The sequence below is a fragment of the Camelus bactrianus genome, chromosome 20, assembly GCF_048773025.1.
Source record: "Camelus bactrianus isolate YW-2024 breed Bactrian camel chromosome 20, ASM4877302v1, whole genome shotgun sequence".
NCBI classification, from domain to species: Eukaryota; Metazoa; Chordata; class Mammalia; order Artiodactyla; family Camelidae; genus Camelus; species Camelus bactrianus.
This window is the reverse complement of record NC_133558.1, coordinates 4,860,660-4,875,301: the sequence shown is the minus strand read 5'-3', so window position 1 is coordinate 4,875,301 and position 14,642 is coordinate 4,860,660. Positions and strand designations below refer to the sequence as shown.

Here is a 14,642-nt window from a genome sequence, read left to right as displayed (position 1 = left end):
ACTAAGCGCAGCGCGAGGTGGATTTGCAGACAGTCTCCTTTTGGAGAGTCACAGCCATGCCAAGGCCCAGCGTGAGAGCAGCGACTCGGGATGTGGCCGCAAGAAGAGACAGTCAAGTCGGTCTCAGTTAGACCTCTTCTATTGGGTTACCAGAGGTCTTTTGGTAGGAACTTTAGCATGATGCTGCTAGTTCCTTAACCCTGTGGTTTGCATTTTTTTTTTTTTCTTTAAACAATCCAGAAGACTCTGTGATTGGAGCAGAATGAGAAGTTGGGGGTGGAGGTGGGGGTGGGAAAATGGCTCTGAGCACCTTGCATCTAACTCACAGCGGGGAGCAGAGGGGAGGTGAGGAAATATTCTTGGGATCCACAGAGCACAGTTTGAAAGCAACCTAATAGTGTTCTGAAGGGGAGAAATCAGATGACCAAGAATTAAATGAGCTAACCCAGGCACTCGGGAAGGGATTTCCTTCTTAATTCAAGTAAACTCCTTTCAAAGGTAAAGGAAATACATTGGTCAAGAAAGACCAAGAAGATTGATTAAAACTGAAGAAGGCTTAAGCATTTAGACAGCGGAGTTAGATACTGGATATTGGAATGTATTCTCATAAAAACACAGCCAATTTTTCAGTAATTCAAGTTGGTTTTCTTCTGCGCAGAGAAGCTGTTACTCGTGACTACAGCCTACAGTGGCAAAGACTTCTCGCTCACCGTCCAGATCGGCAGCAGGTCAGCAGTTGCGCTGTGTGTCTTGCTTGTTCAGATGGGGTCACAGTCATCTCGTGGTCAAGTAAACGGCTAAGACCAAACCATTCCATGGCTCCGGAAGCTTCTGCTCACACTTTATTGACCAACATAAGCCAAACATCCATGCCTGACATTCGTGGGATGAGGAAGAATAAACCTCCTCGAGGGAGACACTACAAGCCACGCGGCTACAGCCAGGGGTGTGTGATGCTCTTAGAGAGAAGACAAAAACAATTCAGAGCAACAGCACAATCCGTCACTCCACTCAACTCCCAGTGACTGGCACGATATCCTGTACAAAGTAGGTGCTCAGTAAATGCTTTGAATTAGGATGCGAATGACTTAATGCTGACGGTGACTTCATACTAAATATAGATCAGTTCATCTTTTCTGGTACAGAGTGTTATTCCTCGGAACATTACATGGTAACGTCCCCTTTTCTACGTCAAATATCCTGTTAGGAATGCAGTCTCACAAATACAATCTTGAGCAAAAAGAAGCCAGATGCCAAAATATACTAAAAGTGAATGGATAAAGAAACTGCTGTATCCATCCGGCGGCCCACTGTCATTCAAAAGACACTGCCGTTGATACACACAGCAGCATGGATGAGTCTCAAAATCATTATGGGGAGTGAAAGACCAAAGAGAAGTACATTCTGTATGATTCCATTTACATAAAATTCTAGAAAATGCAAACTAATCTGTGATGGCAGAAAGTGGTGGCCTGGGGAGAGTGGGAGAGAGGACAAAGGAACTTTGGGGGCAGTGGATATGTTCATTATCTTGATTGTGGGGATGGTGTCATGGGTGTATTCATATGTCAAAACCCATCAAATTGTACACTCCAAATATACAGATTTATTGTACGTCAACTGTGCCTCAATAAAACTTTGAAAATGCTTTTCAAAGAGTGCTTACCACAGGATTATATTTACATGACACTCAACAGCAGGCAAGACTAGTCCATGGTGGCTACACTGGGGCTAGGTCCTGGCTGGAGGGATTACAAAAGGATGCGGTGACATCACCCTTGAGCCGGATGCGAGTTACACAGGTGTGTCTGTTGGTGAAACTTCCTTGCGCTGGATGTTTCTGACAGGTGCACTTTTCTGTAGGCAAGTTACACTGCAATAGCTTTTAAATGTGCTGCAATTTTTTAAATACCAACCATCTTAAAAATATTAAAGAAAGCCATCCTTCTACATAATGTATGACAGAAAAATAATCATTGTGTGATCACCTTCCTTGATCACCTAGTTATGAAATTCGAGGGCTATGAGTGGATTTTTTTCCTCCAGGTCCCCATGACTGAGGACAGAGCACATAGACTCGTAGGCTGTAGACACTGGGAGTCAGCAGTCACCAGGATGATGGGGGCATGCATGGACACACCGACCAGGGTGCCAGTGCCTGTCCCCAGAAATGTGTCAATGCTGAGCTTCTGCTCTCGTTTGTGTCTCTAACTTTAATTACTGTTATCTGCACCCCCTTCTTATGCAGGGACACAGGGAGATGCCACATATACACACCAATGGTGTACCTGCACCCAAAACAACACAAAACGCAAGCAAGCTATGTCAAACTCCCACCAGCGGGATAATGCTACCGCAGACAGCTGAGCCAGGAGCAGAAACGAACATTCCTAGACGTTTTTATGAACCCATCATTTTCACCATTTGATATATTTTAAACAGAAAACCTTATTCCCACTGATTGATTACATTAATGAATACATACAATGTACAGTCAATGGTTTGATGGTTGAAAGGACTTAAATTTCCCTTGCCAAGAGTGGTCGTAAATAAAAATAAATAGAAGGTCTGTCATTTTCAACAACCCTCCCCCCAAATAAAAGATAAAATCAGTCTGAGCTTCAAATGACTCTGATCTTGGTGTTCCTTTTATAAACGACGACCTGGTCCCCACAAATACTCCTATGGAGTAAAAAAACAAATTACAGTGTCTCAAAGTGTGCACTGAAGTAATTTTAAAAGGAAATTTTTCAAAATGCCATTGATCTCTTGTGAAAACTACGACTCTCTTCTCATGCATAAAACTTGAAGATTCCCCACTAGGCTCCATCTGATAAAAGAAAAATGAAAATAACCATAACCACTGATGATCATCATTTAAAATGTGAAAAAGACAAAAAGAAAGAATTGAAAATCCAATTTCACACCAAATAGACCCTACTGACCAGGTGCTGTGCTACGGGTGACATAGATAAATGAAAGCCCGATGTTGGTACCCGGAAGTGGGGAGCTGCCCTGACAGAATCCTAGAACTTAGGTCAGCTGTCAGGATCAAGGGGCTGGTGGAAGCCCCGAGGGCCTTTGAGAGACCGTCAGCAGAACCCTGACCATGGCTGCAAGGAGGCTGTTGGTAAGAATTCAAAGGAAAAGTGGAATGGAAGCTAGAGGAAAGGCGATCCCTGTGATGCTGGAGCAGAAAATTTAGTCACACTGTCACCGTGGGAACGTGGAAATAGAAAACGTACGTCTGAAAGGGATAATCTGGCTCAGGAGGCTTCCAAGCGGGGTCCTGAAGACGCTGCCTGCCTCTATTTGCCGTTATAGAAAACGTGAGTAGAGAAATGAACTCAATAAACTCAACAACTGCTGGATATAAAGGAACCGGGACTTTCTAGGTTCAAAAATAAAACTCTTCCCATGCCCAGCCTTTCCAGGTAGCCAACAGTGCTAAAATTAAGAAATACCTTCTGGACAAAGATCAAATCCAAGGCATGTCAGGAAAACATAGTCTAATGATAAAGCCAAGGATGTGATTGTAAAACCTTTTGCTAAGATCTCAGAAGACAGCATCCATTTCTAACAGAAAAAAAAAAAAAAAAAAAAAACCGAAGCAAAACAAAACAAACCAGCCTAAGGATCTAAAAGCAGTTTGTCCCTCGGCTTCCTTACAGGGAAGCTAAGCAGCAGAAGGTTTACTCCAGAAATCTCACTTGTTTCTTTTAGCTAATGGAATGGATTAAAAATCAATTCACACACACAAAAAGCACCCTGTATTCTTTAAGGAATGGTGTTAGCTTAAGCCGAGAGGATGGACAGGGCAACCGGAAACGGCGCCGTGGTTAGAAAACAGACTGAGAGAGTACTCAAACAGGGGCTGCACACTATGGAAAAGGAAGGCTGTTTCAGAAGGTGGAGCCAAGAGCTGCAGTGAGGCCTCCCCAGGCACTAGGCCTGAGCCCAGATCGTGGAACGGGCAACATGTGCCCAACTGGACGTCACAATTGTTACAAACCTGTGACTGCTGCGTGTCTTCACCTGTTTTGAACGGAAATGCCTATAATGGTTACTCCATGCCTACCCCATCATTGGATGTTGAATAAGGAGGCCCAGGTAATTTATTGCTGAAGTTCCCAAGTCTTTCAGTTAAAAGGAACAGTTTTCAAGGAGTCATTCCAGAGGAACAGTGTTCAAAAATCCTCACCCTCACCTGGACCAGATTTAAATGATGGGATGCTGGACACTGACTAGAAGGCTGATGTCATCATGGCATGAGGCTTTAGGCAAGTGATTTTTCCTTCTGTTCATCTTCCTACTTGGAATATGGATGCAATAGAGCCAGGTCACAAATTTAATTGCCTGCGAGGATCAGGTAAGAAAGAGAAATAGGCCATTTGCGAGATGATAAACAGTCACTACTTCCCTGCCTTGGTTTTAGGTAATACTCGCGAGAGGGTGAGGTCTGTGTTGGAACCATAGAGAGGATGCCCTCCCTCCACAGGCAGCAGGAGCTACTTAACTCCAGACACCTGTCCCCAAGCAGGGAAGACTGTTGAGTGTTGCCAGATTTTCCTATTCCTCAAGGAAAGCCAGAAATCTGGGGGTTTAGGTAAAATATCTTGATTTTAAATCTTGGGAACTAATTCAAGTTTTTGAAACAGTATAGATCAACACCATGCTAGATAAACAAACACATCTGTAAACTGAGGCAGATTCACTGACTGCAAATTTGTGATTTTTGTTTCAACTGCACAGCATAATCCAGGATGAAAGTTTTTTTTTTTTATTGAAGTATAGTCAGTTTACAATGTTGTGTCAATTTCTGGTGTACAGCATGATGTTTCAGTCATACATGGATATACATATATTTCTTTTCATATTCTTTTTCAGTATAGGTTACTACAAGATATTGAATATAGTTCCCCCTGCTATACAGAAGAAACTTGTTTATCTATTTTATATATAGTAGCTAGTATCTGCAAATCTCAAACTCCCAATTTATCCATCACAACACCCTCTCCTCACTTGGCACCATAAGATAGTTTTCTATATGTGTGACTCTCTTCCTGTTTTGTAAATAAGTTCATGTGTGTCATTTTTTTTAGATTCTACATATAAGTGATATCACATGGTATTTTTCTTTCTTTTTCTGACTTACTTCAGTTAGTATGAAGTCCATGCATGTTGCTGCATTCTTTTTATGGCTGGTAGTATTCCACTGTGTATGTGTATATGTGTATGTGTGTGTGTGGGTGGGTGGGTGTGTGTGTGTACCACATTGTCTTTATCTGTTGTCTTCTGTTGATGGACATTTAGGTCGCTTCCATGTCTTGGCTGTTGTACATAGCACTGCTATGAACATTGGAGTGCATGTATATTTTCGAACTGGAGTTTTCTCCAGATATATGCCCAGGAGTGGGATTGCTGGATCACAAGGTAAGTCTATTTTTAGTTTTTCAATGAATCTCCATACTGTTTTCCATAATGGCTGCACCAAACTACGTTAGGATGAAAGTTTGACCTTAGGAAATGGATGTGTATTTGCCTTAATGATGACTCACTGAACAAAATGGAGAATAAACAGGTATAGCGGCCATGCTGGTGAGTCTTGGACTTGGAACCTTTATATCGTCCTTTCATCCACGGAATTAGCTGTGTAAGGCCAACAGGTACTGTCCTCCTGCAGCCCTTCCCCCTGGAATGGTGCTCTGGACTCCAAGAAATACACTGGTTGGAAAAGAGGAACCAAAGTCAGTGATGGGGTTTTCTGGAAGGTCAATGGACAGCCACATTCATGGAAATTAAAAAAAAAAAAAAGTGGGGGGAGCACCTTTGAGAAACTGTATAAACGTATGGGCAGGAGAAATGAGATCAGGATCTGGGAACATACATGAAAGTATCTGGGCATCCTCTTTGGGCAGGTTCTAACTTCTGGGTTAGGGACCAGTTCTTGAACTAAATGGACAGTCAATTTTGGGACATCACTTCCAGGTTTTTCCTTTTGTAATTCCCTGCAGCTGCCTTGACCCTTCAGGTGATGTGTAAGAAAGCAAAGGAAGAGGACAGAAACACATGTGGGGCCTGCCCATCCTTCCTCCTTCCACAGGAGGGAGCCATACTGATTAAGGAATTGTATCCAGCAGAGAAATGAATAGTTGTCCACACCAAAGTTGGGAGAAGAGACAGAGGGCCAGCAGCGTAGAGAACAGCTCCGGAGAGGCACAAACCAAAATATTCTCTTTCAATTTATACAGAGAAAATGGCTCTTCAAGCTTATGTTGCCCATAAAATGAAATCGTGGGGACTTCAGACGTCCAATCCAGCAGTTTCTAAGTTCATTTTTCTCAGTAGCACCTCTCTTCTAAAGAAATTTTCTAAGTGTTGAAACTGGGTGATCAGTAACAGGGATTTATTATATTATTCTACTTGTGTGTTTGAAATATTCCATAATAACTATTTTTAAAGATTGCATTGAAATTTCATATATGAAACAAACTGAATGCATGCAATTTAAACTGTGCCAAATCATTCTGTCAATATTCTACATTCTTGCTTAGAATCATTTCCAAGGAGTTCTTGGCAGATGATCTGTCATTGCTTAAATACTTGTGATGACAAGGAGCACACTGATTTTGAGGTAGTCAGAGCTGGATGGCTCTGCTTGTGAGAAAATAATGTTGAAATTGAGCCAAAATATGACCCCTTAAACTTCCAGTGAGAATCACACAATTCTTCCACCAAGAAAGTATCTTTATCCTTTTTGTTTTATTCAGTGCAGTTTCAAAGAATCCCAAATAACTGGCAAAGTTTGGTATTCAGTACCACACTAATAGATGCTACAAAATCTGCTAGAGAGATGCTAAGGGCTATGTTTCCATCTTCTGGGTTAGGAAAGATGTGAACAAAATATTTAAGGAAAATTAAGATACCTACAGGCAAAACCTGACAAAGTGTTGCACAATGTGCTACATAATAGATTGAGATTTTTTTTAATATCGTGGCACTCCATATCTTCACCTACCTGTCAGCTCCACATCATTTGTTATTAATTTAACACCAGAAAGGCTGGAGAGAGCTTCAAGCTAGTGAGAGCACACAAATCAGGAGCAAAGACAGCAAAACCTCCTTGGAGATTCTTGTTCACTGACTCTAAGGGAATTTGAAAAAATGCCCCTTGATTTGGAGGATGCTTGATACGAAATCAAACAAAATAGAGAAACACGAGTTTCAGTTGCCTAATTTAAACCAGAGACTGGGGATAAGATACGGGCAGCCAGGTCATCTGTGGAATTTCCAAGTGGGGCTGAGGGAGTAATTCCTCTCTTTGCGAATTTCTAGAGCATCTCCTTCCTTAATTGCAGGGACTCATTCCCAGGATCAGCTGATTCGAGGTCAGGGACATCTATGTGCACGTCAACAGGATAAGTTGAAGGAAAGCGTGTCTGGTCTGCAGACTGCTTTTTATAGCAGTGCTCCCTCACTAAGAGCCTGGTCTGCCTGAAGAACTGTATAAAACATGCTCGTCCTGTGTTAACCAAAGTCCAGTCTCAGGTGAGTAATCTTCATCCTGATACATGTCCAAATGCTGTCAAAAGCATGTTGAAGCAAAATGACACTTTAGTGTTAAGTACATGAAAAAGACATGCCTCTACCAAATTTCCTAGTCGAATCTTATCTACTTAGGGCAGTATGCATCTATACCCACATTTGAAAGCCAAAGATAAAACCTAACAGGTGGCACTGGCCGTCAAGGACAGCAACTGACTGGAAGCTCACCAAACTTGTCTCCTCTTCTTCCGGGAGCAGTCAGGATGCTTGCAGGAAACAGAATCCAACTTTGGTGATTCAAGACACTTTAATGAAAGGACTATTTACGGAGGTGTGGAAAGGATTGAGAAAATCAAAACAGGATGTTGAGGCACCCAGGAAGGAGCAAGAAACTATTACAGCCCCTGTGTTACCAACGACTCTCATATAACACAGCCTACCTTCTGATCTTCCCACAAATGCGAAATGGATTCCCTCTCAATCAGCAGGTCCCTGTTCATTGCAGGAGCAGGAAGATCACCTTGTCGTGGGGCTTGAACCCATTCTGTTGCCTGATGTAAAGGAGAAGGAAGAGTCAAGGATGGCACTCAGACTTCTGACTTGGGCAAATGCTTGAATGTCATTCAGTGAGATGGGGACTGGGAGGGAAGGGGCAGATCTGGGAAAAGGGCATAAGAGACAACATCAAACATGAGTTTGATGCAGACATGTTGAGTATGAGTTGACTAAGAGAATTAAGAATAAAGACTTCTTAAAATTTATTTATTGAAGTATAGTTGACTTACAATGTTGTGTTAATTTCAGGTGTACAGAAATGTGATTCAATTATATATACATTCATAAATCTATTCTTTTTCAGATTCTTTTCCATTATAGGTTATTACAAGATATTGAATACAGTTCCCTGTGTCATACAGAAGAAACTTGTTGTTTATCTATTCTATACAAAGTAGTGTGTATCTGTTAATCTCAAACTCCCAATTTAACCCCACCTCTCTTCCCCTTTCGTACCCATAAATTTGTCTTCGATGTCTGAGTCTGTTTCTGTTTTGCAAATAAGTTCATTTGTATCATTTTTTTTTAGATTCCACATATAACTGATACCATATGATATTTGTCTTTCTCTGACTTACTTAACTTACTCTGATCATCTCTAGGTCCATCCATGTTGCTGCAAATGGCATTATTTTGTTCTTTTTTATGGCTGGTAGTATTCCATATTCCATTGTATAAATATATCAAAGCTTCTTTATCTAGTCATCTGTCGATGGACATTCAGGTTGTTTCCATGTCTTGGCTACTGTAAATAGTGCACTGTAAACATTGAGGTGCATGTATCTTTTCAAATTAGAGTTTTCTCAGTATATATGCCCAGGAGTGGAATGGCTGGGTCATAAGGTAAGTCCATTTTCAATTCTTTTAGGAACCTCCATACTGCTCTCCACAGTGGCTGCACCAATTTCTATTCCCACCAGCAGAGCAGGAGGGCTCCCCTGGCATAAAGCCTTCTTAACACCACTGACAAGACCCCTTCCAATCCAGCACATCTGCTTGCCCACCCTCACCTCTCCCCACTCACCTGGAGCAGATCCTGCGAAGAATAGTGTTCTCAATTTACAGCCTTTGTGCCTGCCATCCCCGCCCCCACCCCAGACCTCTCCAACACCACTCCATCTCACCTCTCACCTGCCCAATGCCTTTTCCTCCTTCAAGTCTCAGCTCAGGACCTTGACCTCCGGGAAACCTGCCCCTACCTCCCCCAGTTCCAGAGTAAGCGCCCTCTGTGGGTTCTTGTCCTCTCTATGCCCTGCTCTTTGCCTTCTGCACGATTCTACTTGTCTGTTTTCGAGCATCTTCCCTCAGGGCACCCCACACCTGAGGGACCATTCGTCAGTGTGTTCCTAGTGCTTAATCAGTACCTGGTGCACAGTAACGGCCTCACGAAAATGCGGGGGAAATGCAGGTCACACCTGTGTACAAGAGGCCTCCAAGACAAAGAAGCCGAGGCACTCGGTGCCCCTGTATCGCCTTGTTCACCATGTGGCTGATGTCGCTGGAACACAGGTTTAAAACCCCAACACATTCCAAAGTAGAAAGTTCTCCTAAAACCGAACATTTTCTGATAGGCACTGCCGAGAGCAATCTGATACAGTAACGGTTTCTGGCATCTGCAGCTCATTTTAACCGATGCCAATATGACATACAGAAAGCTGTCAGGCTCGCTCCAGAGAAGAAAGTCAGCCAGTTCACGTCCCATTTGATGAATTAATTTCTCTTGACATTTAATTTGTATCCTCAGGTACTGTGGACTTAAAACTTGATGATGATAACAGCAGATTAGAGATGGGTTCCACTGGACAAAATCAAATCATCGAGTTATTTTCATTAGGAGCAAGGCGGTCTTCAAGCGGATATTTCCAAGTCAAATATGCAGATCATCCAAAAATACACTTATTGATGATTTTAAGTAAAGTACAACCTTTCTCCTTCTTCTGCCTAATGCTGAGTGAAGCGTGGAGCAGGCAGCAGCTCACCATAGAAACACAGAAAGGAGACAAGAGGAATTTAGAACCTTGTGGGCTTCAGAACCAGCAAGCTGACTCGAAATTCCAGATCCTCCATCTGTTCAAGTGGAGGGGGATCTCAAGGCTGGCTGCACGTTAAAATCACCGGGGAATATTTTTTTTAATACCAATGCCTGTGCCCACCCTCAGACAAAATAAATCAGAATCTCCAGGAGTGTGGTATGATATCTGCATCTTCTAAAACTTCCAGGTGATTCATTTGCAGATCTAATAGCCATGTGAATCTGGGCAAGTTAATTTTATATCCCGGGCGTATAAAACGGACTGTCGTAGACATCTGTCACTGTTGTGGCTGACCTTCGATGTTTTTCATGTTTAACAGTTTTTGTCGTTGTTGTTGTTGTTAAAATTAGGCTTGAAAAAAAGATTCATACAATGTAATTGATTGCTATGTCCTTAAAACTCTTTCAAAATGTATCAGTTCCACCTCCCCTCTGCCTTTTCTTTTTTCTTTACAAGTCATTTATTGAAACAATCAGATTGTTTCTCCTACAGTTTCCTTTGGTCTAGAATTTGCTGATGGCATCTCCATGGTGGCGCTTAACATGTTCCCCCTTCCTGCTATCATTTCTTGTGATCTGGTTGTTAAACCTTCACCAGACTTCAGACTCAACTGGCAAGACCACTTCCTAGCTCTCCCTCAGTTCATTCTGTCTCTTTGAGTCTGTTTGTGTGATGTGAAGTTATTGACCATTGTTGCCTCGACCCATTATTTCACTGGGGGATGCAAAACAATGATATTCTATTGTTTTATCTTCATTCATAACTGGAACACTTCTATAAAGGGAAACTTTCCCCTCTTCCTATTGGTTTTCCTGAGATACAGCATCTGTAGGATAATCAAGAAAAAAAATGTAACTGTGTTTCCTTTATTTATCACTTTTTGAAATGATGAATTGGTTCTCTAGAATCCTCCAATGACCAGAGGATTGTGTTGATTTTGTTCTTCTTTTCTTGTTTTTTACTGTCATTATGACCTCATAGATTTATTTATTTATTTTATTTATTTATTTGCAGGAGGAGGTAACTAGGTTCACTTATTTATTTATTTTTGATGGAGGTCCTGGGGATTGAATCCAGGACCTCATGCATGATAGGCATGCACTCTATCACTGAGCTGTACCCTCCCCCCAGCCATAGATTTAAACATCTTTAAAGTGTTTCAAACCATTGCAATTATTCTTACTGAAACTCAAGTGGTCCTATCCTGTCCTTTGATGATCCTCGTTACTCTTTAATAACGTCTTTGCTTTCTGCTATGACAGGATGATCCAGACTCATCTTCTACATGTCCTGTTCCAGATCTGGAGTCAGCCAGTTCTCCAAAGGACCCTCATTCATTTTTGGGGGGAACAGTATCTGAAACCTGAATCTGGCTACTAGGGGTGCTCAGTGTGATAGAGTGTCCTTGTTTCTAAGCCTTTTAAGCGAACAGAGCTAGATAGTAAATACTTTTTATTTTCTTTAAGATAAAATCATGAGTTCACACTGATAGTTCAACTTAGATTCAGAACTTAAGGGTCTTATTTAACCTCATCTACCTACGTCTGCTTCTCTCTTCTGCTGTAGCAAAACCCCTAGTTTCCAGCAACACCACATAACTAATCCTTTGCTTTGTGCCGTGTGTTCATGCCTTAGTTAGTACACAGGACATAGTACGCATGACTTAGAATAGCAGTACCAACACCGCAATGCCAGTATGCTGACTGAACCCCCCTCAAAATACATTTTTTTCATGAATTTTTCTCCTTAGAGAATATCTCACTAAGCACGTACAATTAAATTATTATACTGTATAGCACAGGGAAATATATACAAGATCTTGTGGTAGCTCACAGTGAAAAAGAACGTGACAATGAATATATGTATGTTCATGTGTAACTGAAAAATTGTGCTGTACACTGGAATTTGACACAACATTGTAAAATGATTATAACTCAATAAAAAAAGTTTAAAAATTATTATTTTATAAAGTCACCCTAAAAAGTTCCACACTGTGATCATGTCACCAACTTGATGGATGTTTTATTTTAATTCCATTTTTTTAGGGAGATCTTTTTTAATTGAAGATTTTTGTAATTACATAAAAATACACATCTGGTTCCAAAGTCAAATCTCTAAGGAAAGGCACAGTCATAAAAGGCTAGTTTCCATTCCTGTCCTCTCCCCACCACCTCCCCCTCAGAGGTAGTCATTTTTATTTTAATTTTATTAATTAAAACTTTTTTTGGTTTATAATTTCACTTTTTAAATAAAATCAAAAATATGTGTATGTTTTTACCTCCCCCAACTTTATTAAATGAATGGCAGCACGCCATAAACGCCTTCTCTGCCTTGCTTTTTTCACTTAAAGATACAGTGTCCTGGAGCTCATTCTCTACTACTACACAGAGATGCTCCTCTCCAGTTTTTCTTTTTATCATTAGCAGGATAGCATTCAATACCCTGGTACAGATTTTAGGGGGAGGGGATAGTATTTCATGGATTTATATTCATTAAATATATATTCAGTTGCCTTTGTCTGGACACTGAATGTCAAAGCTTCAAGCGCTTCCTGGAATCTTCAGCGCACAAAGTCAGGGAGCAGAGGCAATAAGCTTTACATGCAGGACTGGCTATGTAAGTCTTAGGGCCCCGTGCAAAAAGAAAATGCAGGGCCCATTTTTAAAAACGATTAAGGATTTCAAGATGGAGACAACAGAGTATTAAACCAAGTTCGAGGCCCTTCTAAGCACACCGAGGAAAGCAGCCCTGCCTACGTGTACTTCTGACCTTCTTTCTCATCTGCTGGTATTAAGCCTAGAGAATATGACAGAAACAGCCAGACCCCTCTCCCTACGGCCACCCCCAAAGTCTGTTCAAACAAGCAAGCACTTTACTTATACACCGCAGTCGGCCACAACAAAAGGCCCTTCCACCCAACAACACAAAATCGCATTAGTAGCACAGTTACATCACAAAACTACAATTACAAAATTACATTAGTGGTACAAAAATGCATGTTCACTTTAAGGCAAAAGTATCAAAATATTGAAAACCTAGATGCCAATACCAAAAGGAACCAGAGAGAATATCTAATCCCAGTCCCTGTACTACTCCTGGGGAAGCTGAGACCCAGGGAGGTTAACTGACTGCCTAGCGTGACACAGCTAGTTAGTGCTAATTAGAAACCAGAATCTTTGGCTCCTGAAACCCAGTTTAAATTTGCCTCTTTTTATGTGGCACCACCTGCTTTCCTTTTTGTCACAGAAGCATACAGTGCTCAACTAATTTTATTCCCTAGTTAGGCACATCCACAACAAAAGGAGGAATACCAGGCAAGAAGAGGAAATCCAAGCTTAAAAACCTTCAGGACTTGAATGGAAGAAAGAAATTTATAACAACTTTAAAACAAACTTTCTTTTTAATTACAAAAGCTATCTGTAATATTTCATATCAAAGTGCATACATTAAAAAGTGATATTCCACCCATTTAGCCAAACTTATTCCCCCCAAGTTGTCACTTTTATCATTTGGGTTCATATCCTTTCAGACACTTTATACTGGAATTCAAATTAAATCTTAGTTTAGGCCATTTAGATCAAGCTTTATTTTAAATATACCACCCACTGGAACTAGGTAACTGTAAAAATGTTTTTAAATGTTTTATTACAAGCAAAGCATGTACTTAAACACTGAAAATAGTTGAGTGAGTTCTCTCAAAGGACTGGTCTTTTTAGAAGTAGTAAAATATTCATTTCTCTGTATTAGGAAAATAAACAAATAATTAATGCACAATAATCCACTTACACTGGAATTTCCTTTGGATTTTGTTCATGTTGATTTGTCCAAATTTTCTTTTCCTTACATTTATTTCTGCCACCAGAATTAACTTGTTCAGCATTTTAGGGTAGGGAGGGTGTCGCACAGTGACAGCATTCCACACCAAACCTCTTAATTTCTCACTGAGTGATGAACTACCGTGTATTCCTTTTCCATTTCTCTCAGACTGATATACACTTTGTTTATTCATTCTTCAATGTGGAAATTTTCTTTTTCAGAAATCTTTTGGAAATATGCAAGGTTCAACAGGTACTACCACTTTCTACTTTGAAGATGTAAGAATATAACAATTTAGGGGTAAAATGTTATGTGCATTGTTTACTTATATACCAAAATCCACGTAAATTGTATCACTATCACTATATATATACATAAATTATACATAAATATACATAATAGACATAAATATATATACATAAATTATATTGCTATAATATCTTTGTAGTATTGCCAATAAAAATAAAACTAGTAATGGCTGGTTTTCCTGAGCTATACAAATTACTTGATAGTATCAACATACCCAGTGCTATTTGAATAATCTTTCAATTTATGCTTCTTCTGCGACCCCTGGCCTTAGCGCTGAGGTTTGCCAGTCCCTCTCCACCTGTCGCACACGCCTCCTTCGGCCCCGCCCCCTCGTTTGGCCCCGCCTCCTGCGCACAGGCGCGCCTTCCACGCCCCCTCCGTCCA

At 40.9% G+C, this 14,642-nt stretch overlaps 1 long non-coding RNA gene across 2 annotated transcripts; it reads right to left on the bottom strand.

Annotated features, from left to right (window-relative positions):
- Nucleotides 1-4,093: 4,093 nt before the first annotated feature.
- LOC123614072 (uncharacterized) lies at nucleotides 4,094-14,632 on the bottom strand. 2 transcript variants are annotated; one of them, XR_006721557.2, is made up of 4 exons: nucleotides 14,473-14,578; nucleotides 7,986-8,096; nucleotides 5,559-5,724; nucleotides 4,094-4,356 (listed from the first exon to the last, which is right to left on the bottom strand). It is a non-coding gene; the product is annotated as an uncharacterized LOC123614072 (long non-coding RNA). The 2 variants fall into 2 exon arrangements; XR_012500944.1 differs by lacking the exon at nucleotides 4,094-4,356 and having other exon boundaries at nucleotides 4,800-5,724; nucleotides 14,473-14,632.
- Between the last annotated feature and the right edge of the window lie 10 nt (nucleotides 14,633-14,642).